Raw genomic sequence first — 24,121 nt, 5'->3', positions numbered from 1 at the left:
GGCCGGGGATCAAACCCATAACCTCCTGCATCCAAGGCAGATGCTCTAACCACTAGGCCATGAGAGCGGTCTTGAACAATGTTACCATTTGTAACTTTACATGAGCCAGAGAATAATCAATATAACTGCCATTGCAAATCTTTTAGAAAAGTAATCTCTAGATGCAATTGGGAATAAGAATTATGAAGTAGAAACATTCATATACAAGTTATCTTGACAATGAAATGATGTTCACAGTGATAAGACAGGGCATGGCATACAATAACTTTCTTTTATATGATATCAAGGTAGGTACTGTAATGAGTTGATAAAAACCCAGAGGATAATTTTGTTTTCCTTGTTACTGTAAGTATTTGTTCTTTGAGTCTGCTTCATTAGCTATAATATTGTTGACCCACAGAGCCGGATTTTACTGGATGCTTTTTGTGTTTTGCTTTTGATGGTTTTGTCAGCACCATTATAACCAAATACTTTTCCCAAGGACACACCAAAGTGGTTAGCCCAATGCTGGCTTGAGCAGACTGTCAAAGCTTGAATGTTAGGATTATGAGTCTGATTCCCTATGAAATGAGCCATCACAGGTTGCTTTACTAGGTGAAATTACATACATACATACATACATACACAAATACATACATACACACACAAATACATACATACATACATACATTCCTATCCATCCATCCATCCATCCATCCATACATACATACATACATACATACATACATACACACACAAATACATCCATCCATCCATACATGCATACAGACATACATACATACATACATACATACATACAGTCTTTCCCATGCACAGTTACAACACATTTACATACTGATATAGACAGAATATGTGAATTTCTTGTACTTGGAATTGTTGTAAGACAGCATGTTCAAGTACAAAGTGTGGAAAGTATAAAATACAATGAAGTTATAATGTCCTGAACATCTAATTAGGTCAATTATATGTTTTTGCTTAATTGTGCTAAAATGTTTTCAAAATCTAATTCTGAAAAGTCCTCATCCAGGTGACCCTGCACAGCTACAGGGGAACAGCTGCAGAATCACATATCAACAGGTTTCTCTTTGTAGCAATTGCAGTCAATTGGATTCCAACAAACTGACATTGATAATCTGAAATATGATAGCCTTCATGTCCTCCAGTCCAGTAATTGGGTTTCTCATAAAAGGCAAACTGATATCATTTTGCCTGGTCATTTCTGAAACTCCATCCTTAGTGAAGTGACATAGGGGGTCCCTTCTATGATACAAGTCTGAGAGGGATCACACCAATAAACAGCAAAGCCAAATGGCACAGAAAGATAAGTGGGGGATGAAAGACAATCTTTTTGTTTTGAAAGATGTTTTGATGACAGAAAAGAAGATACTTCACATATCTGTAACAGCAGTCAGACAACATGCAAAGGTATGTTTTCAACGTCATGATATTTGACAATTGATTTAATATTTTCTTTTAATTTGATAGTTATATTTTCATTTGACTTTTTTAATCTTATATAATGTAATTTCCATAAACAAAATTGACATCAAACTGGTTAATTCAAAACTAGTAAATCACTTTCTTTTAAAGATGGATGAATATTTTATATGAGATTTTCCAAGTCATATTTATTTTTTGTTTTCAAGCTATACAGTAGATGTGATTAGCTATATCAGTTATGTATGTAAACTGTATTGGCTTTAACTGAGCTGCATATTGTATTTAAGCTTTAGAATGGCCTTATAGATATCAGTAAATATTATTTCAAGGTATTTTATATACGAATTTGATGTATTGTGACTAGTACCACAATAATAACCCAAGCAGACCTTTAGTCTAAAAGACAATAACATCATTAGGCTGGGTAATAAGACTTGGAAGATATTCTCCATTTGGTCATTATGAAAGATACACAGCTGCAAATCCGGTAATGTTAAATACTTCGACCATATATTTATTCATATTGGAAGCATTTGTGGAGAATTAACTAAAAAGGAACCTCTACAATATACGCTATGAATATTGGACACTGGTAGGAAGAACACAAAAGACACAATTTTATATATATTGGATAACTGATTATAAAAGTCCTTACTTCATAACGAGGTCCACAAACATAGACCACACTATAAGCAGGATGTGAGTTACCAAGGAACCTCCAAAAGTTGAGAACAAAAATCCCTTTGATAGCAAGAAAACTGGTGGGGGGGGAGAGCGGCGTTAGGGAACTGTGCTGTTTATTGACTAATTCCTCATTTTACAATCATGTCGATATTAAATGTCTGTGAAATCCAACTCTTTATTTTACGAAGTATTTATTTTGCTTGGCTGCCTTGTCATCTTCGTGTTACATACACAATAACATTTATAAGTGTTCGATTGATCAAATGAAGTGAGTTCACCCGACATATGATCGGGGCTGCTAGATTTTAAGTTTTTAGAGTTTTCATGCCTTTTAACTTTTCTTTTATTCCACCTCCTTTATTTGATTCAAAAGACATACTTAATATGTTAATACAAAGGAGACCAGCTTTTAATTCAATGCAACAATACAACAAATACTTCCGGAAGTCAGTTATCAAAACACAGTTGGCACTTAATTAGGTTTTCAGAAGATGCTAGCAGACATAGCTGTTACGGTAGATTGACGCATTTAACGTTTAATTGCAAGAGGACACATTGCATTTATGATGATTACACTAAAAAGGAACTAAAAGATGGAACGAAAACACTAATTTCAATTGATACAATTTTTATTTAATTTGTATTTATTTATTAAAGTACTGTCTCCACTCAGTGTGAATGACATTTTCATTGATCAAAATTTCCTTACATGTCGTTAATTGCAGTGTGCTAGGAATGTCGTAATGAAAGAAAATTTAAAATATTGTATGACCTATTTTTAAATTTGATAATTCATAGTGCTGATTAACATTTCTAGGTCCTATTTACCTTTTTCAACGATAAAGTGAGCAATACATCAAAGTTTCCATTACCAATTTTGATCGCGATTTTCTTCAAGTTCAACAAAGGGATCAATTTTTGGGGTATGTTCTGGTTTAAAAAGTGGGATCCATGCCTGATCCTACGTTATAAGTTATCAGGGCATGAGTTATCGAGGGAGCATTGTACCTTGTTAGCTTAATTCCAAATGCACACTTATTATTAAGCTTATATTTTTGCAAATAAATGTTAGTGATTATTCGGCATGATTCTGACTAACTTTATTAAATTCCATTGTACAATTCAATACAAATCAATAATGCCTAACATTTGTCCCCATGACATGTATCTTTATGCCAATGTAAAGTTTACAGAGGTTTACTCATTCGTGTAGTGGGTCTATGGGCCTTTTGTCTTTAGGACATTTGTGACAGAAAATTAAACATCTATATGCTTTAAAGTGTATGTTTCTCAAGATTATATCTTTAATTATTTCATCTTCACAGATTTTATGCATTTGGTTTTTAGATTAGTAGTAACAAATTAATTTTTTTATATCTTTGATTGCAGGAAGGAAAAGGATCAGAAGGCACAGACCAAGAGTTAGCTCTTGTTGAATACACCCACACATTTTTGTATCTGGCCATTTCTTCAGACGAAAACACTTAATATTTTGTAAAGAACCAATAGCAAAAATGCAAAATGAGAAATTGGCATACAGCAAAATGTCAATGAAGCTTAATAGAAAAGGCAAACAGATTATAGATACAGCTTATCTAGCATGTAAATTGTTTGGACATGTCACCAAAGATATAATTTCAATGAAAAATATTAACAAGTGGCTGGAAACTAGAGAAAGAAATTATTTAAAATAAGTCTAACAATTGTGGCAGTTGCACAAAACTGCAAAACTGATATTAATCATATGACAAAAGTAAATTGTTGTACGATCTGTGTGATATATTTTCCTTTTGAGACCGGTTTGATTCTTTCAAGACATCACTGTTTTGAGCAAAATTTACAAATTTGTTCAATCTTTAATGCTAACATATGAAACTTATGACATAATCTCTATAGGAAGTATTTTGTACTATTTTGTGAAGACAGTATATGCACACTTGTTACTGTTTGCTTCTTTACAAAGATATGATTGCGCTATTATAACCATTAGGGGTGTTCCATTTAAACATACATGGTACCCAGGGAAGGCAGTTTTTTAAAAATATATGACAGGGTACTTTGATTTCAACGAGTTCATATTAAAATGATAAGAAATTTCTAAATGGCATCTATGGGTGAGTACCCTTCTTTAAAAGTGCATTCCCTTTGTCCCATGGATGTTTTTAATGGAACAGCCCTTATTATCTAGAACAATGTTCATTATTCAGTTTAAAGTGACACACTTGTTACGTATCTATCTGTGCACAGATCATAGAAAGAAGGCTTAGCATGGTCTTCAGGATGACAAATTTGATATAGGGATGACATCTTTCTTTGTATCCAGATATTATTTCAAAATAAAATCTATAACTAGTCACATTTAACATCAGCACCTCTTGGTATAAGCAAATATCAAATGATATGTAAATGTATTCAGGAATCACCTTAAATTTAATTAGGTATATGGTATGTTTGGCAATATAGTGATATTATCATCTTCATAGAAACATTTACAGGGAGCACACAAAATATCAAATATGTCTTGATTTGCATCATCACCTGAACATATTTTCCCAGTAGTCAAAACAACCATTTTAAGCTGAAAAAGCTGCTGTTGTAATTGTTGTTTTGTTTATAAAATATACATTCTTATTGTATCTTTTCTGAAGGGTAAATCAATTGTACCTCAAAGTCGAATGAAAACTATGTCATTATTTTTGTCCATCTTGATTAATCTTATCAATAAAAGTGGACTTATTTTTGTGACCTCTTCATATGTGTATCATTGCTGTCATACACAATTCAGACACTGTGTATTGGCATTGCTATAACAAATTTTAACTATTGTGTTTGTGTTCTTTGAAAGCTAAAAGGAACATCACTGAAAGTTTCCACTGAATAGTTCAGTGTAAATCTAACTTTTTAAGCTCTATCATTAATTAAGGAAAGTTTCAAAGTTGCTGCAATATTACCAGTATGCCTTTTTGACATGGACTCCCGTTTTGATTAAAAATGTGTCCAAAAATAATAATCATTGTGCTTTGATCTGGGATAGAAATTTTCCACTTGGGATTACAGATCTGCATCAAACACTCAGCACAGCCTTGTGTACCACTTTAAATTCTGAGCCAAGGATGGAATGATCATAGTCTACACAGAGGCATATGATGGATTATATTATTACTACCATGGGCAGTGATGTGATGTGATGTGATGTGATTTTTGATTTTTAAAGTAGCTTTAACAATTTTTCAGTCATATCGCTACGATGTCTGCAATGTGGCAGTTTATAGTGATGTCTAGCACTGGGGCATCATGCCGCAGACATGTAGCATGATGTCCCACCCAGTCACATTATCCTGACACCAGGCCGACCAGTCCTAACACTAACCTCTTAATGCTGAACGCCAAGCGAGGCAGCTGTTAGTACCATTTTTTAAGTCTCTGGTATGACTCGGATGGGGATCGAACCCACGACCTCCAGCATCCGAGGCGGATGCTCTAACCACTAGGCCACCGGAGCGGTTACCATGGGCAGTCTCCACTTGGGAGGGTAGTACATTTGATAATCAGTAGAATAATATATGAATATAAAAAGCATTTACAACTAATATTAAACACAAAGTTCAAGTCATAAAGGAATAACAACACATCATTTTTTTATATTCTGAAGGCAGTGTGAGGCATAGATCTAGTAATCTTACATCAGATATTTTAAACAACCAAATGAATGTTATACTGTTACCATGGAAATAGGGTAATGTTGCTACTTGTGCTTTGGAATTAACGATGTAGTATTTTTACTACACCAGGTTTTGCAAATCAAATAAGTTAGTGTTACACTGTTAAATGGAAATAGGGTAATACAAATGAATGATCAATGTAGTATTATCTCTACATCAAGTTTTGGAGATAAACACAATCAGTTTTACAATGTCACCTAGAAATAAAGTAATCTTACTACACAAATTTGGTGATTGACAATGTAGCTTGTTACTACATCATATTTTGGAGATCACAGACTCTGCTTTACAATGTCACATGGAAACAGGGTAATATTACTACATGGGTTTGGTGGAGAGCTATGTAGTATTGTTACTACATCAGGCTTTGGAGATCACAAAATCAGTGACTGGAAATAGGGTATTGTTACTACATGTGTTTGGGGGATAGCCATGTAGTATTGTTACTACATCAGACTTTGGAGATCACAAAATCAGTGCCTAGAAATAGGGTATTGTTACTACATGGGTTTGGTGGAGAGCCATGTAGTATTGTCACTACATCAGATTTTGAGGAAAACAAATCAATGCCTAGAAATAGGGTATTGTTACTACATGGGTTTGGTGTAGAGCCATGTAGTATTGTTACTACATCAGAATTTGAAGAAAACAAATCAATGCCTAGAAATAGGGTATTGTTACTACATGTGTTTGGGGGACAGCCATGTAGTATTGTTACTACATCAGACTTTGGAGATCACAAAATCAGTGCCCTAGAAATAGGGTATTGTTACTTCTTGGGTTTGGTGGAGAGCCATGTAGTATTGTTACTACATCAGGCTTTGGAGATCACAAAATCAGTGCCTAGAAATAGGGCATTGTTACTACATGGGTTTGGTGGAGAGCTATGTAGTATTATTGCTACATCAGGTTTTAGAGATCACAAAATCAGTGGTGGGAAAATAGGGTATTGTTAATGCATATATTTGGGAATTAACTATGTAGTATTGTTACTAGTACGTTTACTAGTACAACATGATTCACTTTACAACTTCTTGTGCTTCTTCTTATTAAACTTGATATTGTGTGTACAAAGTTTAAACTTCTTTTAAAAAGGACAAGCAAGCAATTCCGTTTTTATTCTGACAGCCATTATATTCGTATTTTTGCTCCATGGGCGGATCACATTTTGATATACCAATAGTATTGGTATATCAATTTACTTTATACCAACACTTTAAATGCCATGTTATTCTTAATGTATGTTTATGGCACGTAAAATGGAGTTCCTTATATTTAATGAGTCACCATGTCAACCTCCTACACATACACAAATACATTCACACACGCGCGTACACAGCATAGGAGAAGTATCCCCGAATCACCGATGTGAACCGTCTGGAAGCAGATGGAAAATAAATATTGCTGAAAGTGTTCATCAGGAAGAAAATGTAGGTTTGCCGGATTGAAATCCATCCGAATAAATCAATTTTTTTCAAGAATTTACCAAACAAAATATTATAGATCGATATGAAAAAATCGGCCAATCTAAGATTTTTGTGTCTAGTATGTTCTCAAATCATATCAGATGTTCTTTTGGTATAGTTCCTTTTGAGCAGACAAATACAATGGTAACTTCTAGATTCATATAATCTCAAGGACAATGACGAAAGGTTTCTAGTACTACTAGTAGTGCACCATATGATAGTCAACGTCAGACAGAAAGGCAAAACAAACAGACCAGCCTCCCCGCCCAATGAAGCATCCAGCGTAGTTTTACATCAAGCAATGCTCCAGTCATAGAAATATCCAACAACTAGACTGCTATTTCTTCTGCCACATCCAATACGGTCTATGTATCTTGATATGATCATTACACAAGTTATTGTAAAATTTAGTAGCCACTAGGATTTCATTTTCTGTCAAATATTTCGGATGCTAGACAAGCTACACCAGATATGGCTTTTTACTTGTTTCCAAATCAGTATAAATACCTATTTCAAAGTTCGTTTCCTAACTAACCATTCCATTTCTAATTATTGCAATTTTGACGTAACCCCTTGAGATTTAAGGTAGCATTTACCGTACTATCGTAAATGCTTGCTGAGATGAAATTGAATACATATTGGATTTTCATTAGTTGTTCCGCCATTTCAGATTGTACCACAAAGAGTCTTGAATATGTGACTGGCGTGCGCTAGGCCTAATTGGTTCCGTGCGGCAATTGCTTCAGGTTTTCTATACTTTAACGTATAAATGTACATGTAAGTTATTCCCTTTCCATGAGAGCAAAACTGTAATTGAATCAACAACAGCATACTAAACAATGCTCAAATTATAGAGGCATATTTGTCCATGGTACAGATGGAATTCAAATATCTGATTAACCAAACTGGATTTTTATCATCCTCATACAACAAATCGTCTCAAAGTCAACACATCCCGGAATTAATTCAACTATGAACAGTTTTCAACTCTTCTTAATAATATGTGCATCATAAAGTAAATAGACATTTAATTTTATGCTTTACTCATTTTTGTGGCAAAATAATTGCAGTAACAAAATTTACACACCTTGTAAATTGTTGCGATAAACGCGTCACTGTTGCTATCTACTGTATTATGTTCAGAGATTATGCAGCTGATCAGGTATACAAATACGGATGCAAAATGCGACTTTATATATATTTCTTGCACATGTTTAAATTAAATTGTGTTTCTCATAGGAGCTGTAAATTACCGACAATAGACTTTACAAATTAAACATCACATCAATGCTCGTTTAACAGTAATTCCGCAATTAAAATCTAACCATTTTCTTTAAAATTAATATGGTCAACATTAGGGGAATGAAATACAATTTTCAGAGACTCATACTGCCCCAGTAAGTTAAGTTTCGTGTTGTTTCATGACTGCGGGTATAGTTTAGTTTATACAAATACATTGCAGTCAGCTGTTCTTTTTAAAACCTTTTCCGAATTCTGCACTGGCGTGCGGGCGTTGATTACATCATCACACGAGATAAGTATGAAAACTGCAACGTATGTTTAAAGACAAAGTTATGTCTTTAAAAAAACTACACAAAACACGCTTTTAAAAAAAGAAAATGTAATTAAGACAGTTTCTGAAGCCATTATATATCTCTTGCAGCGGGGATACAAGGAGAGTGGACATACCACTTGTTTGAAACTCCATTTATGAAAAATAAAACTTCTCCAAAAACAAAAAAGGGAAAATACAAGTTCAATAACGTCAAACTGAAGCCTCTAATAATCTAGAGTTTCTTTAATTAGCTTATTTTTTTTGTCGTTCGTGTTTTTCTATATTTGTATATGATTTGTTTACCCACCGTGATGTTCATTTGTGGTCGCACCCGCCCTGTTGATGAAGTGTGTGTGATCAATTAAATCATCATTATATCAATAATGGGACCTTATACTACTAAATTATCTCGAGCACGAAATAGATGCAATGCATAAAAATCTACCTGTACGTGATTCTGTCAGATGAAAATTACAAGAACGTCAAGAATCTCAAGTTGAGTTTGCAGAAGGTTCAGAACAATTATTTAAACCTGTGTTGAAAGTTACTGAAAGAGTTGCAGAGGCTACCGAAGGTCTTCTTCCGACGTTAGAGCAAACTGCTAGAGAAACTAGAAAAATAGCAGAAAGAACTAAGAAAACAAAAAAATCTTGCGAGAACTTCCAGCTGAAATAGTGGATGCTCAGCCACCTGGTAGAGAAGAAGAAATCATGAAGGTATTGGCGAAGTTCGATCTGATGCAGGTGAAATGAAGAAAAAAAATCTTGCAACAAAACCAAAAGTAAGAAAAGAAGATATTGAATTTTAGATCGACCTGGTTTTGTTAACAATGGTGTTACGGCATTATTTAACAGCGCCATATATTTGATTGACGGAAAAAATATTGAATCGTGTCTCAAAAATGTTGATGTTGCCACGACTATACTTTGTCTTGCAAGATACAGCGATGATTACTCGAGATCAGGGGGTCCGTCAATAATATTTTGCAAAGGATACCACTGATCACCCCGAAAGTAGCAACGTGAGACTAAATGCAGCTGGGGACGCAATTACATTGATGAATGACGATTTCAACTTAGAATTCGCGACACACAAATCAATGTTTAATCTATAAGAAATTTCTTCAAGTATAATTCCACTATCGCATATATTTGGATTTTGTAGAAATGTTAGAAAAGTTATATTTGGCGCTAAACACACCGTGGTACTTGCAGGAAAAGCATCTAGTGACCCAAGACAGTTGATGCGGCTAACGTAACACTAATAAAACTGTCGTACTCATCCGTGAATTGCTCTTCGCCGACGATGCAGCCTTGACATCACACACGGAAGATGGACTGCAGCAGCTGGTATGCCGCCTCTCCCATGCTTGTAAGGAATTTGGACTGACCATCAGTTTGAAGAAAACGTCATGGCGCAGGACGCAGACTCCCCTCCCTCTGTCACCATCGATGGTTACAACTTGGAAGTTGTCGAGAACTTCACATACCTCGGGTCTAACATCTCCAGCTCACTCTCCATTGATTCTGAGGTGAACGGCAGGATTGCCAAAGCAGCAGCAGTGATGGCCAGACTTAACCAGAGAGTCTGGAACAACCCCAACCTCACAAAGAAGACCTAACTGCGTGTCTACCAAACCTGGAATGTCGAATGGTATTGACAAACCGTATTATTAACAAGCGTATCCTGTGACTGCAGTTATTTATGCAGTATATCTGCTGAATGATAAACCCAGCGTTCATGATCTAAAACCAATGAATTCCAATAACAGCAAAAACAATAACAGGAGAAGTAATATACGAGCCAAAATAGTTATCGAACGGAGCTCATATAAATATAATTGATCGTAATGCACATGCTTGGACTTCTGCTATAAAGATATTTCCAAGAGATAGAAACGTTAGAGTTTACCAAGGAGATTTATTTGATTTTATTAACGAATAAATAAGAATGATTCTGTATCAGTATAGTTATTTCAAAGTTCAGATAATGGAAATTATGATCAATGGAGATATTTATTGTAGAGAATCTCTCCATAAAGAAATGAAAAATCTTGCGCTGAAATATAACATGACGATCATGAAAAGAAGCTCAGTAATTGTTTTACGATTACATCAGTCGCGACTTATTTTGGAAGAGAGAAAACATGGTGGAATCGTACGAGGTTTGATTGTCTCGATGATCCAATATCGAGTTGTGTCGAACATGGACGCGGTCCATTGTATAACACCAGATACTATTACAAAGATATTATCTCGATTGCTTTGGCTGCATTTTATCCCGGAATTGTTATTGGAATGGGAGAATGTTCGAAATATTTTGAGCTATTTGGACATCCAACACACGAGATGACCAAAGTTGCGATTAACGGACCATTACCAGATTTTGAACTGACTGGATTCACTTGTATCAGGTCATTTAAATTTGCCGAAGATATCCATATGATTTGTTATATTTGGATTGGCAAACACGTTTCAGAGAAAAATGTGGGCACCAATAGTTTTATTACGATTTATGCACATGCCAAAAATATTATTATCGTTAGTTGTAAGTGAAGTAATTATATCATACAGTTCGCAGAAACAAGTATGTTTGTTTACCAAAGCAAAAGAAATATTCCCTTGATAAAAATCCTGATAGAACTGATTTTGAAAATAAACTAGCCAATGATCTTGGCAGAAAAATAATTGACAAATTTACCCAAGGAGGATCATATGATCATAAACGACATTGTACAAGATTAATTATAGGTGATACTGAGTTAGAGTTTATGATTGCTGATACAACGAAGAAAAATACGTTTATAAGTCGAAATAATGTTAAATTATCGGACGGACCTAAATTAAGTATAATTGTTAGTTACTTTGATGGTGAGTCCTCGCCAAAGTTTGTTCATTTGAGATCTTCAATGCTTGCGTACGTTTCGATAAATTTATCATCGATGATAAACAGATTTTCTGATGCTGCTATTAGCGTCAACACAGTTTCATTTTTAGCAATAAAAATATGCAGGATTATAGAACAACTACATGAAGGCGATTATGATTCATGGGGCGAATTGAGAATAAAACAAGAAAATATACTTATTTATTCTGAATCTTTTGACGTTGAATTCAAAAATATTTATAAAAAAAATTGAATATCAGAATTGTCATCAGCACCATCGATATACGATCCAGTATCTAGACATAAGACTGTTTATCTTAATGGACTGAGAGGTTCTGGTAAAACAACACGTGACATCGAATTATTTCGTCGCCGTACTTTGTAATGTGTTAACATAATTGTGTTAAACCCTTCAAATAGACTCGCCAGAGAAATGAACGAACGAAGAGTTAAATATCATGCTTATCACAGCTTCTTAGGATGGAAGGAGATACATGGACTTGTGAACGAATGAGTGTAACATGTATTCCAAGGAATATTATTTGGCATGAAATATGTACAGTGCCGCTAGAAACACTAACAATATTTTTTTATTGATTGTAGAAGAAAAAAATACTTCTGTAATAATGTGCGGCGATCATAGTCAACTACCACCTTTTGTTGGATCGTCTCCACACAAATGGTTAAAGAATTTTGTTGATTAGTATGAAAAAAATAAATGATGATCATAGAGAACTTTGTCCAGAATTAGGAGAGATTAAGAAATTAATCAGACTACAACCAAATAAAATTCAGTGTGAATTAATGCGTGAGATAATTTCAGAAACTCTTATGAACGATCATTGTAATTTATGGAGACCAGATGATTTGATATTTGCAAGTAGAAAGATAGTTCGTGATACACTTCAGAAACAATTATTTTTGTTACATAAAGACAAATTTTCAAATTTACCCGTACCATTGTGTTATCGACCAGCAGTTTCGCGACAACAAAATATCAACCTTGAAATTACTGGATCGTCGGAGAAACAAAATTTTGTGTTAAATGATATTATGTTAGTTCGTGTCAGTGTTGTTGTGAGCGCGTTAGCAATAAGCAAAATGGACGCAAGGGTTTGCTATAACGATTCATTTGTCACAAGGATTAACAATGTCGGATGCTACAATTTGGATTATTGATGATCGTATGGAGTGGTCAAATTTAGTTTATCTCGCGTGTCTCAAATTAGAAGAATATCTCAGCTGCGGGGGTTACTATTTTCAAAGAATATGATCATGAAACTCAAGAAACTAACGATGATATAGTGAAAAAACAACGAGTTATAAACAGTGTGACAAAAGTAAGCGCAACTTTGATCTCGATGCCCAATGTATCAAGACGCTGCAACAACAATATAATAATCAGTGTGAGAGCTGTAACACAGTAATGTTGTGGCAATATTCAAGAAATAATCCAAGAAAATTTACCATAGATAGAATTAATAGTAGTCTTGGTCACACAAGCGAGAATGTGACGCTGACCTGTCTTGAATGTAATCGACGTCGAGGTGTCAATTCACAAAAGTGAATGCATTGGTAATTGTGTCTTCAGAAATTACTTGTAATTGTTCACGTACAAATCTACGTTGAAGAGCAGTTGAATCTAGTCTGTAGATTGCCGGTCTACCGTACATGTAACCACGCTGGAAATTTTACGTGTCATAATATTCCAAATAGGATCAGTCGCTCATTTATACCATCTTCAAGTTCACCAGGTTCATATAAATATCTGACAGTCATATTACCTAGTAATGGTTGTTTTGAAAATTTATGTCGTTGTATTGGTACATGTTTTTTTTGTTGTTGCTGTTAGTGAATAGGTAGGTGTCATATAAATCGCACGAATAATTTCATTATTTAACGCAGCTATCACACTTGGTAATCTTGCAAACCATTCACGAGATCTTTTGTCTTTGTGAATTTTTCCCCTCGCATACTGATATCCAGATAACCGCTCAGCAAGTGTTCGATTAAACCGTTCAACAATTTACATGATTACGACTAATTGACGTCAATCATGCACATACAAATATGCGAAACTTAACGTCTACCAATTTAAAAGTATCGTGAGGTAAAATCAAAATATCCGCTTGATGAACTTGACTAGGAGTGCTGACATCATAATGTGAGTACTAAATTTGTTTAGGTGGTGATTGATAAATTTGCTATATTGCTTGTCGTGCTAACCAATTTGCAGCAAAATAACGTGTGACATTCACTGCATCAGCAAGTTTATTAATCGTTGCTCTACCTTTCCAATATCCTCTTGGACTATAATAAATCGATTCCATTATAATAATCGGTTGATTAACTACCGACCCCTAGCAATAATTTACCTTTCTTCGCAGATGTTTACTAGGAAGCCAGCAAGCTTTCCTCGGAAAGAGCTATTTGGTATGGAATTTAACGAGTGAATCAACTTTACATCTGCAATATGTCACTGTTGTAGATATGTATTTTTATAGGCTACATCATGAACGTTACATGCTTGATTAATATCATTTATTGGATACTCTCCATGTCTTGGTTGATGTCGCTTATCAAGTCGGGTTCCAGGACCACAATAATTATATCCAGGAAGATGTTTTTCTCCTGGATACTTATCCCATGGAACTCCTGGTCATACCAAAGACTTACAAAAAAAGGTGCTAACAGCTACCTCGCTTGGCACTCATCATTAAGAGGTTAGTGTTAGGACTGGTCGGCCTGGTGTCAGGATAATGTGACTGGGTGCGACATCATGCTACATGTCTGCGGCATGATGCCCCAGTGCTAACCATCACTATAAACTGTCTCACTGCAGACATGCCTGGCAAATTATACAAGTACATGAAAATGCATGCTGCTAATGGACTGTATAAACAAATCCAGATCTTAAAATGAAAATAAATAAATTGGGAACAACGTAATGAAGTCGTGCTGAAAATTTGCAAACAAGCTCGAACGGTTAGATGTCGATCCATGTGAAACCACCGATTGTGATTTACCGGTACAGTATAATTTTCTGCATAGACAAGCAAAGTTGCTTAGACGTACAGGATGACCGTTTAACCGCAGAGAAACTTAAGTCACTGTTAAGTAGTCAACTGTCATCTTGCTACGGGTTGTGTCATCATACCAATCTATAGTTTGAACGCCAAGAACACGTGTTTGTTGCACTAAGACCATGCTGAGTACTTATTTGCGATGCAAACTGAATGTAATTATCGCGTGGTGGGCGCGAATCTATGGTATATAGAGAAATGACACCGTTGCCAAAGTTCCAGATTTCACAAGCGAGAACACACATTCTTCTGTAATCAGTGAAGTGGATATTACAGGCATCATAATGTTAATGTTGACAACCCAACTCAACTAGCAGCGATACGAGCGCACTGCCAAACTGCATCGCTGCACTGTTCGAGACTGTACGTTAGACTCCAGAAATAAAAATGCGAACATCCATACAAAGCATGAATATATGGATGAGAGGAATCGTAAACGGAAATTGCAATGAAGCTCAACTATGCTGTGACTGATTTTGCGCAAATTCCATTGTTAAAAGCGTTGTTAGCACCTATGACTATAGTGTGTATGTATGCATCAACGTTGCGTTCAAGGTGTAGAGGTCGCCAAATTGTATATGGTTGAGAATCTGCATTATCAGATGTGTCATTGATGAACATCTTAGTTGGGCAAGCGGATCTTGCATAATAATCACTGTATCTGGTGAGTTCAATAATTGTCGTGGCATCGTAGTCGAGAATTGAACCAATTTCATTTCCGTCTATATAATGCGTGCACGGTTGAACAACTTCATAACGCCATTGTTAACAAATCAAACTGTGGGGTAATCGTCACCGGCGATGTTTAAATGTGTACGTTTACACTCAATTTACTAGAAATCGTCACATCAAAGAAGAATATAAGTTTCTTGTACTTTAACTTTATTTTCTGTTTATCAGGGACCCTAGAAATACTACTGAAAATCTTTTTTGCTTCGATCTACCGATACAGGCGCACACATGTCAAATGTGAAGTCGGAGGTTTAGAACTAAACCATGGTGAAGGTGTACGTTATCGATTCTTCCAAATACCATTTGCGCAACAAACTATATCCGCTCTCTATTGTTAAATTGGCATTTACCTAATCGGACAAAAATTGTTGAGCGTCTTCAATGGTGATGTTAGCAACTGATTCTCTCATTCTGTTGATGGATATTTTAATAATATTTTGATTCAACTTTTGGTTGTCAAGTCACAAATTTTCGTAGTCGATCTCGGATTAGATAAACGGCTTGCAATCTCAAATTATTTAACCGATCAACAGAAACGTTTTTCATGTTATCAACGACTAGCATTGCAACGTTTGTAATGACTGGTGTAGAGGCTGATTACATTGATGAGGCCATTTCTGTAATCACTGTTTAAAATGGAATAATCGCGTCAACAACACAAACTGTATCACACATCCACCTACGAGTGTCATTATTTTGAAATATCAGGTCGTTTTTCAATGTACATTTGTATCGTTAGTGTTTTGCCCCGAAGACCCACAAAGTGCCTATTCTGATCTACAAGGGTTAAACAAATATCTGTCAAACGACTATTATGGCATGGAAGATAAAATAGCGAAATAGCAAAAAGTGATGATAGGTCATCTGGCTCCGCATCTAGTAAAAGACCAAACAAGCATGTAGCCTAGAGAGTGCACACCTGAGGAGTTTTCACTGTCATAACAAGCACTGATGGCAGCACAGGGTAAATTGATTTGAACCATTGAGGTAATTTTGACAGTGTTAGATGATATGATATTCCATGAGTAAAAATCTGCTGTCATCGGAAATATATTCAAGGCCAGTCGAGAAATGACCGTTTAATGTCCATCGCATTCGGTGTAGATTCGATTGACATGACATAACTCAGTGTGGGTAGATGGTCACGCATAACAGTTTAGATTCCTTGCGGGTTAGCAATTTAATTCTTAGTTGAATGTCTTCAATGATCGACGCAATGTCACGTGCTCCCTTGGGAAGTCCAATAAATTCAGGGTGTCACCACTACAAACGAGTTATTTACTTTTCAATAATATTCAGGATGTGACCGAAAACACACAAGTTATTTACACCATGACCAGCAAACGGTCTCCCACTTTCTACAGTTTATCAGTTCATAAACACAGTAAATATTTTTATATAGCGATCCCGCCGTTCATCCATTCAGTTTATTTTTCAAGTAAATTCATTAAATATCATTTTAGGCCGTTCTGTGAACGTGTGCTTATCATAATTTTACCAGATCATCTTTTTAGTTGTAGGGACTGTAATGAGTGACATGCATAAGATTCACTAAAATCTCTTTGCGAACTTGTTCTTTAAAATATTGAGATGGTGTTTGCATCTGCGACTTGTACTTACGTGACACATTTGGTATGCTGTCAATAACCTCTCTAACATCTTCAACAAGTACACGGATGCCATTTGCTATAACACTCATAATATCACAGTCTTTCAGATATCTTCTTTCATTTTCACAATTGCATTTGGCAATCATCTAATAGCTTCTGAGGCTGTCCACGTGTAATGTTTAGTAGCCTTAGTGCATTTAGCTATCTTACAAATTAGTACCGGTTCTTCTGATTTCATGCTCCGCCACATGTTCCACGGTTATACTTGTGAATTTTTAATAAGATGGGAATGTTCAACAATTTCCTTTGTGGTTTACTCAGTCGTGAAAAAGCGTGCTCAAAGCCCACAGTGAGGTCTTCTCGTGCAATTTGTGTGGAATATAACATACCTTTGACAATTTTATGACCGGCTATAGCATTAGGAATCAGTTCATATTGTTACGCGTAATCGGTGGCACACTAAGTCCAATTGATGCTTGAGAGTCCATTCGAGTAAATACTACGAAATTGTATCAACATGTTATAGTGCTTGCGGATCACTTCAGGCACATATCGTATGGTTGTGTTAAATAAATCGTAACGGTATATTTTTATCGGCCTCGGGAAAAATTCTCCCAGGAAGATTTGGAGTTCAAAACTTGCTCAGGATTAATCTCACTTGAATCAAGATTATCAATGGCAGGAGTTTCATCGATCGTGTAATAGAAATCAACCGTGGACACATTGCTTCTCAAATACCTGAATATAACATAACTCGGTCGATCGTGTTCTGACGGTGCGATCCTTTCAATCGATTCAATACTCACTACTTCAAAATTATATTCAACGATAGTTTAGATTTTGCTAACCAAAGACGAGTTTGCGAACTGAGTTTGGAAACAAGGAACTTCCAATTTCACCGGAACTATGCTGTAACAGTTTATGCGCAACTTGCAATGTCATTGACGCTGAATTTCCTTTTTTGTGATGCCATCTTAAGTGTCAGCACATTTGGTGTATAAAACACAATAATGTTTTTATATTGTGTGAGATGTCGCATGACAAATCGAAGTACAAATCCAACCAGGATTCAACCGCATAATAATATAGCCACGATGAAGGAAATGTCTGTTCAATGTGGAGGAAAAATTAAATTCATTAAAGACACCGGTGATTGTGTCGCTGCGGTATTGATTAAAGTACCAGGAATTCCATTGAGAACATACCAGAGAGAAATCACATTCAAGAATATAATTACTGTGGGTCTGATATAGGATTTGATTTTAACACCCAACCAGACGCTTGTGGAGGACATATAAATTGTGTTGTTGATGCATGTTACCGTCATCACTTGATGTATAAATGTCAAAACGATATCCGTATACATCAACATGGTGTAATAGATTTCATCCATGACAATTAATCATGAACGTAGAAACACCTTATGAGGTTCATCAGGCGGATCAGTTTCTCTTTCAAATAATCGTATAGGTGGATGCATATACAAGTAAGCACTAACCATTGTACACATGACAAGAAGATGTAAAGAAGCTGAGCCATTAGCTTCTAAAGTGTCACCGATGCACTTAAATGTATTTATGCAGGTTCAGCACTATCATGGCAAGGATTAGTACAAGTAGAGGTCGTGGGTTCGAACACCGGCCGAGTCATCCCAAAGACGTATACAGACGGTATTTGCAGTTGCCTCACATGGCGCTCAGCATTAAGAGGATACTGTGACTATGTGGGACATGATGTGACTTGTCTGCGGCATGATGCTCCTGTGCTAGACATCACTATAAAATGCCACACTTCAGACATCGTAGCAATATGACTGAAAATCGTTAAAGTTAGGGGAAAAATCCAAATCACACACACACACACACACACACACACACACACACACACACAAACACAGAATACAAGCTGATCCAGGTAAAGAATTTCTGGGATTTGTTGCTGTACTGTTAGCAGAACATAAAGCACGGGTTCATGTTCAACATGTTAAGATACATCGCGACCAAGCTCTTGTGGTACAGTTCCTACACATGCAGAACGTTTATTCAGACATCAATACGCACAAGAATTGTTAATAAGTCCACAGAGATCTCGTGAATAGGTAATATGAATTTCATTAGTCATAGATGTATTAAATAATAAACTGGCAAGTGTAACTGGATGAAAACCAGTCGACAAAGTACTGGAACCGTTTCTTATATAATGCTTTCACAACCGTGGTTTGAACCAATCGGAAATAATTTTATTCGATATTTATAAACATCCGGTTAGGTTAGAGTGAGGACAAAGTCGTGCTACTCACCCACCATAGTCCATTGATTTATTTATAATATCAGATCGGAATGCTCTTTCAAGAAATCCATTTATTTGAGAAGAATTGCAACTCTTTCATGGAAATACTGAACTACTACCAGAATCTCTTTGACTGCGTGAACGGGTATGCATCACATCAGTGCGTTAACGTATATGCATCCCATATACGAATAATTCAATCGCGTGATGTCCAACATGTAACGGATACGTTATTGCCCTTCCATCAGTTTTATTGGAGTCAATATAGATTATTTAGCTATTTGAGTCAGAGGGGGTATACCCACCTTTGTTATTTGGATTGTTAGCTCGCATATATCGATGACTTTCCATCGACATTCAGCCATGATGTCAGCACACAATAAATATATTCATTTTAATATCAGTGAGCAATTCTAACTCTAGTTTTTTTGGGGGAAAAATTATACAATATCCATTCCTTTTGACGTAAGATAATGTGCAGGGTCTAATTATACACGTGCGTAGCAGTGTAACGAAATTATTCAACCACATCCGAGAGCAACAACATATCGTGCCCAAATACAAATAATTTTTAGTTGAAAATATTTTGAGTAAAATAAAATAAATGGAAAATACCTAACCAGAAATCCTGTAAAACCCCTGCTTGACAACTGATGCTGCCTCATGTCTGGGAAATTCTATGAACTTCTTTGCCTGTCTCACTAATGCTCTTGCTACTTCAAATATGCATCTGCTTACACTGGCTACACTCACATCCAACGACTCTCCGATGAGCCTGAAGTGAGCGCCAGTGGCGAAAAAGCGTAAGGCCACAAGCACCTTGTGGAGGGGTGGTAACGCCATGCTCCGCTTCGTAAAAGCCGAATCAAGTTTTTCAGTAACAGTATTTAAGATGAATAAAATGGTAAGTCTGGTAAATCTATAGCGAGCGAACAAAACAGTGTCATCGACGTCCATTGGGTTACCTCTATCCCTTATAATTCTCCTTTCTAATCGAATCCTTTGATGACGTCGACGATAACGTCGTTCAAGCGCCATATTTGAGCGTCTCCACTTGAGGGGGCATAAACATAACCTCAGATAAATGAGGACAGTTCTCAACTTTGAGTTTAGATTTTTCTCATTTGTTCATTGTGAAACCGGATTTGAGAAAAATCTCAAATATTGAGGAAAATCTCAAAATTTGAGTCGAAAAACACACTTAAGATGTTTAGTGATACCGGGCCCAGATCACCATAGTCACGAATGTTTATGCAATTAAACGCTTATCAGACATTATACGCATGTTAATCGTCCTTGGTGGAAATACCATCGCTGGTGTAAATATTGTCGCGAGGCAATGATGAATAAAATGCCTCAATCGGAGACTTTAGAGTTTCGGCAAACTTGTCCCATCTACACAGTCATGTACGTTGCGGCCTTAAAATGTTTCCACCGCCATAAAAGTCGTTGTCAGAGAGCAATTGTTGAGTGTTCCATAAGTGTATGCAACGTCTGCATGGAAATATTCATTCATTGGAAAGTTTAGATCAACACAAATTGATACTCGGACTCTGAATCATGTAATAATAAAAATGAAATCAATATTCAGCAGCATTGTTTTTTGCATGTTGAAATAATTGAATCGGTGGGAGATCTTTATTCCAAACAAACACATTAACAACTATATCAATGGTGTGTCATTCAAATTTACTAATATGTAGAGTAAATTCAGTGTTACCAACATTGAATTCATCCTAGTGCTCTTTCCAGGCTTCTCTCGCTTGTAAGATATAACGGCAACAACTTCGCCATTTCAAAACATCGCTGGTCCTAGTTGTTTCATTTATCAATGACCGTAGTGAAATATTCGCTGGCGTTGGAATATAACTCGATCAGAGTATCAATTGTAACTGTGAAATATGCACTTCAGCACTCAAGCATCTGTTATGAGTCCATCCTGTTTATATGTTGGTGTATTTTTCAAACCGGTTAAGAATGTTTAAATACTGTTGTTGATTTGATCATTGAAAGCCTCTTTGTCGTAGCGAATTAAGATCATGAGAGGGCGATAATGAAACCACGGCCTTGTGATCTTTAATCGATCATTATCACCATTAAGCGGCGTTGTTAAATTCGCATTGAGAACAATATCCACTTTAATTCCTGAGGTATCAGAGCGTTGTAGCACCGATATAATTCTAGGAATTTTATTTGATAGAAGTTGTCTAGCGCCTTTGCCTGGTTTGTATGTTTGTGTGATGATAGCAACCAAATTTTTCTAATTCACCACAGCGCTTGTGAATCTTAAATTTGGGTTCCGTTACAGCATCGGCATGTGTTATATGGCGACAGCAAACATACTCGGCAACCTCAACAGCAATAACATATACAATACGACGACAGTTTTTGTTCATTATCGACCATTCGTGAAAATTCGACTTTCAGAGCTCATAGAGGATTTTCGATTATTTAATCTTGTTGCAATTTTATGAATCTGCCTCACGTTTGGACACAATTCAATTGTATGACCTAATAAGGCAATTATGTCGACTGTTTGAGTTGTTGTGCCGTTACAACAGATTGTAGAATACTTGGGACATTTAGTTGTGGCTATGGTTGATCCGATTCAAAAATGGTTCTTAATAACATAAATATGTTCACTGACGGCTTGGTAGTCATATTCCACGCTGTTGGGCATTTTGTCTTACTTGAATGACAGTCGTCTTGTTTAGATGCTTAGATATACTAAAAACATTCTCTAATTCCAAATTCGGACAAGGAATCGTGTAAATTATTTTGCCAGAATCAGAAACTACAATCACGTCAATCCGTGTTATTATTTGATTTATTTCGGCATCAGTTTCCTCACCAGTGTCGGGAGATTTTGTAATGACAGGTTCAGCAATTACACGTATAGGTTCAGCAAATCTTAATTTACTATCGCGATAGTACTTGTGATCAAATCAGCATCGGAATAAAATATATATTAACAGTGTGTAAGGTCAAATTAACCCCAGTGACTCATTCAGTATTCCACCAGACTTTGTACGTGTGTATCCAAGAACGTGAAATGTCTTCGACCATATTAATATCCTTAATAGCTGTTATTTCATTGTTTTCAGCAACAGCTTCTGAAAAGTTTTCGAGTGCCTGAACTGCTCTGCATCTTTATTGTTGTAATAAGGTTCATATATATTCTGCAGATTGATGAGTTCAGATGCCATTGTTATAGTAACAATAAAAAAGTCTATTTAATTGACTTTCCTTGGTAATCTTTACTATCATTGCTTGTTATTTCAATGTCGACGTCATCATAATAGTTGTATTATTCATCTTTTTTTTTTTTGATCTTTACAAGGTTAGCGCCTTTAATTTTTCTTGCACAGTATCAGAAAACGTCATCTCATTTTTTGGATAATATTGGCCAGGTTTATAGCGTTCCTGCACCTAGATAGTTCCAAAGTTATTTAATTCATAAATAATATTCAGAATATAAGCCCGAAAGATCAAATACATATTATTTGCCTCTGACAAGTCTATTTGATACATTCCAACAAAACAACAATTTTTTATGTATTGAAACGTTACATATACTCGACGGATCTGATAGAATATTGCCATCAGTATATATTTCCATGATTTCTTTCAAAATACTATATAGATCTATGTGTTATTTATCATTTAAAATTCGAGTAATTTCCCTCAATAAAAAATAAATATAAACACCAAAACAAGTATTATATTTGTAACGTATCAGTCTCAGAATCATGTACCACTGTAATGTATGTAATAATGGTGGTTTTGTAGGTTACTGATATAAGTCATGGCCTCCTATACCCCATGTCTGTTGTCTTCTTGTACGGTCACACATTGATAACTTTCACTGATTACAATCTTCGGGCTCACGCGCATACACATGTTATTTATTGCAGTAGAAGCACAAATTCATATATATATATATATATATATATATATATATATATATATATATATATATATATATATATATATATATATATATATATATATATATATACATATATACATTGTTACGACTTTATAGTTATATACTAAGTAAAAGAAAGGAACAATTACCAACAAGTTTTGTAAAACTTAACAAACAATTTAATTATGAATGTTATAAAATAAAACTTTCAGAGGAACATACATTATTTTAAATTGATCACAAAATAATCCTGAAAAGGGTTGTAACAAAGTACAAAAATTGAAATGTTTCTCGTAAATTAAAGATCGAATAATAAATTGGTCCGCCAAAATTGCGTTGTTTAGAACTCCTTTGAGTATTTCACAATAGTACCAAACCAATATTAGAGTCCGATGGGAACCTTCTGTTTCCACTTAATAACCCATAAAATATTTTACCTCTCAAATATTATGTAAATACAAAATACAATATGCCTGAAGACTTGATTTTGCAACAAGAACACTAGAAATAAAAATGACTAAAGGTTTCCAGATACACATACCTTTTATGCTAGCAGAAGGGTCTCGAACGCACATCACTTCAACTACTTACGTGCGAAATCGCAAATTTCCAACATGTATAACTCACATGATTTAACATATCCAATGGGAATTAACGTAATTCTTCTAAGATACCACCTGACCGACATGTCCGATGGGAAAAAGCACGAATCTTTACAAGATATTC

At 35.5% G+C, this 24,121-nt stretch overlaps 1 long non-coding RNA gene and 1 pseudogene across 2 annotated transcripts in view; both read left to right on the top strand.

Annotated features, from left to right (window-relative positions):
• Positions 1-972: 972 nt before the first annotated feature.
• Positions 973-4,788, top strand: LOC149779121 (uncharacterized). Its single transcript, XR_016415373.1, has 2 exons — positions 973-1,425; positions 3,514-4,788. It is a non-coding gene; the product is annotated as an uncharacterized LOC149779121 (long non-coding RNA).
• An 8,115-nt stretch (positions 4,789-12,903) lies between these two features.
• The window catches only part of LOC149779120 (deoxycytidylate deaminase-like), a 28,989-nt pseudogene continuing 17,771 nt past the window's right edge, over positions 12,904-24,121 (top strand). Inside the window, exon 1 of the transcript XR_016415333.1 lies at positions 12,904-12,937. The product of XR_016415333.1 is annotated as a deoxycytidylate deaminase-like (transcript). The remainder of the gene's footprint in view (positions 12,938-24,121) is intronic.

This window comes from Sinohyriopsis cumingii, chromosome 17 (genome assembly GCF_028554795.1).
Source record: "Sinohyriopsis cumingii isolate HCF-2022 chromosome 17, ASM2855479v2, whole genome shotgun sequence".
Classification (NCBI taxonomy): Eukaryota; Metazoa; Mollusca; class Bivalvia; order Unionida; family Unionidae; genus Sinohyriopsis; species Sinohyriopsis cumingii.
Note: the sequence above shows the minus strand (reverse complement) of the source record. Positions and strands in the feature narration are given on the sequence as shown.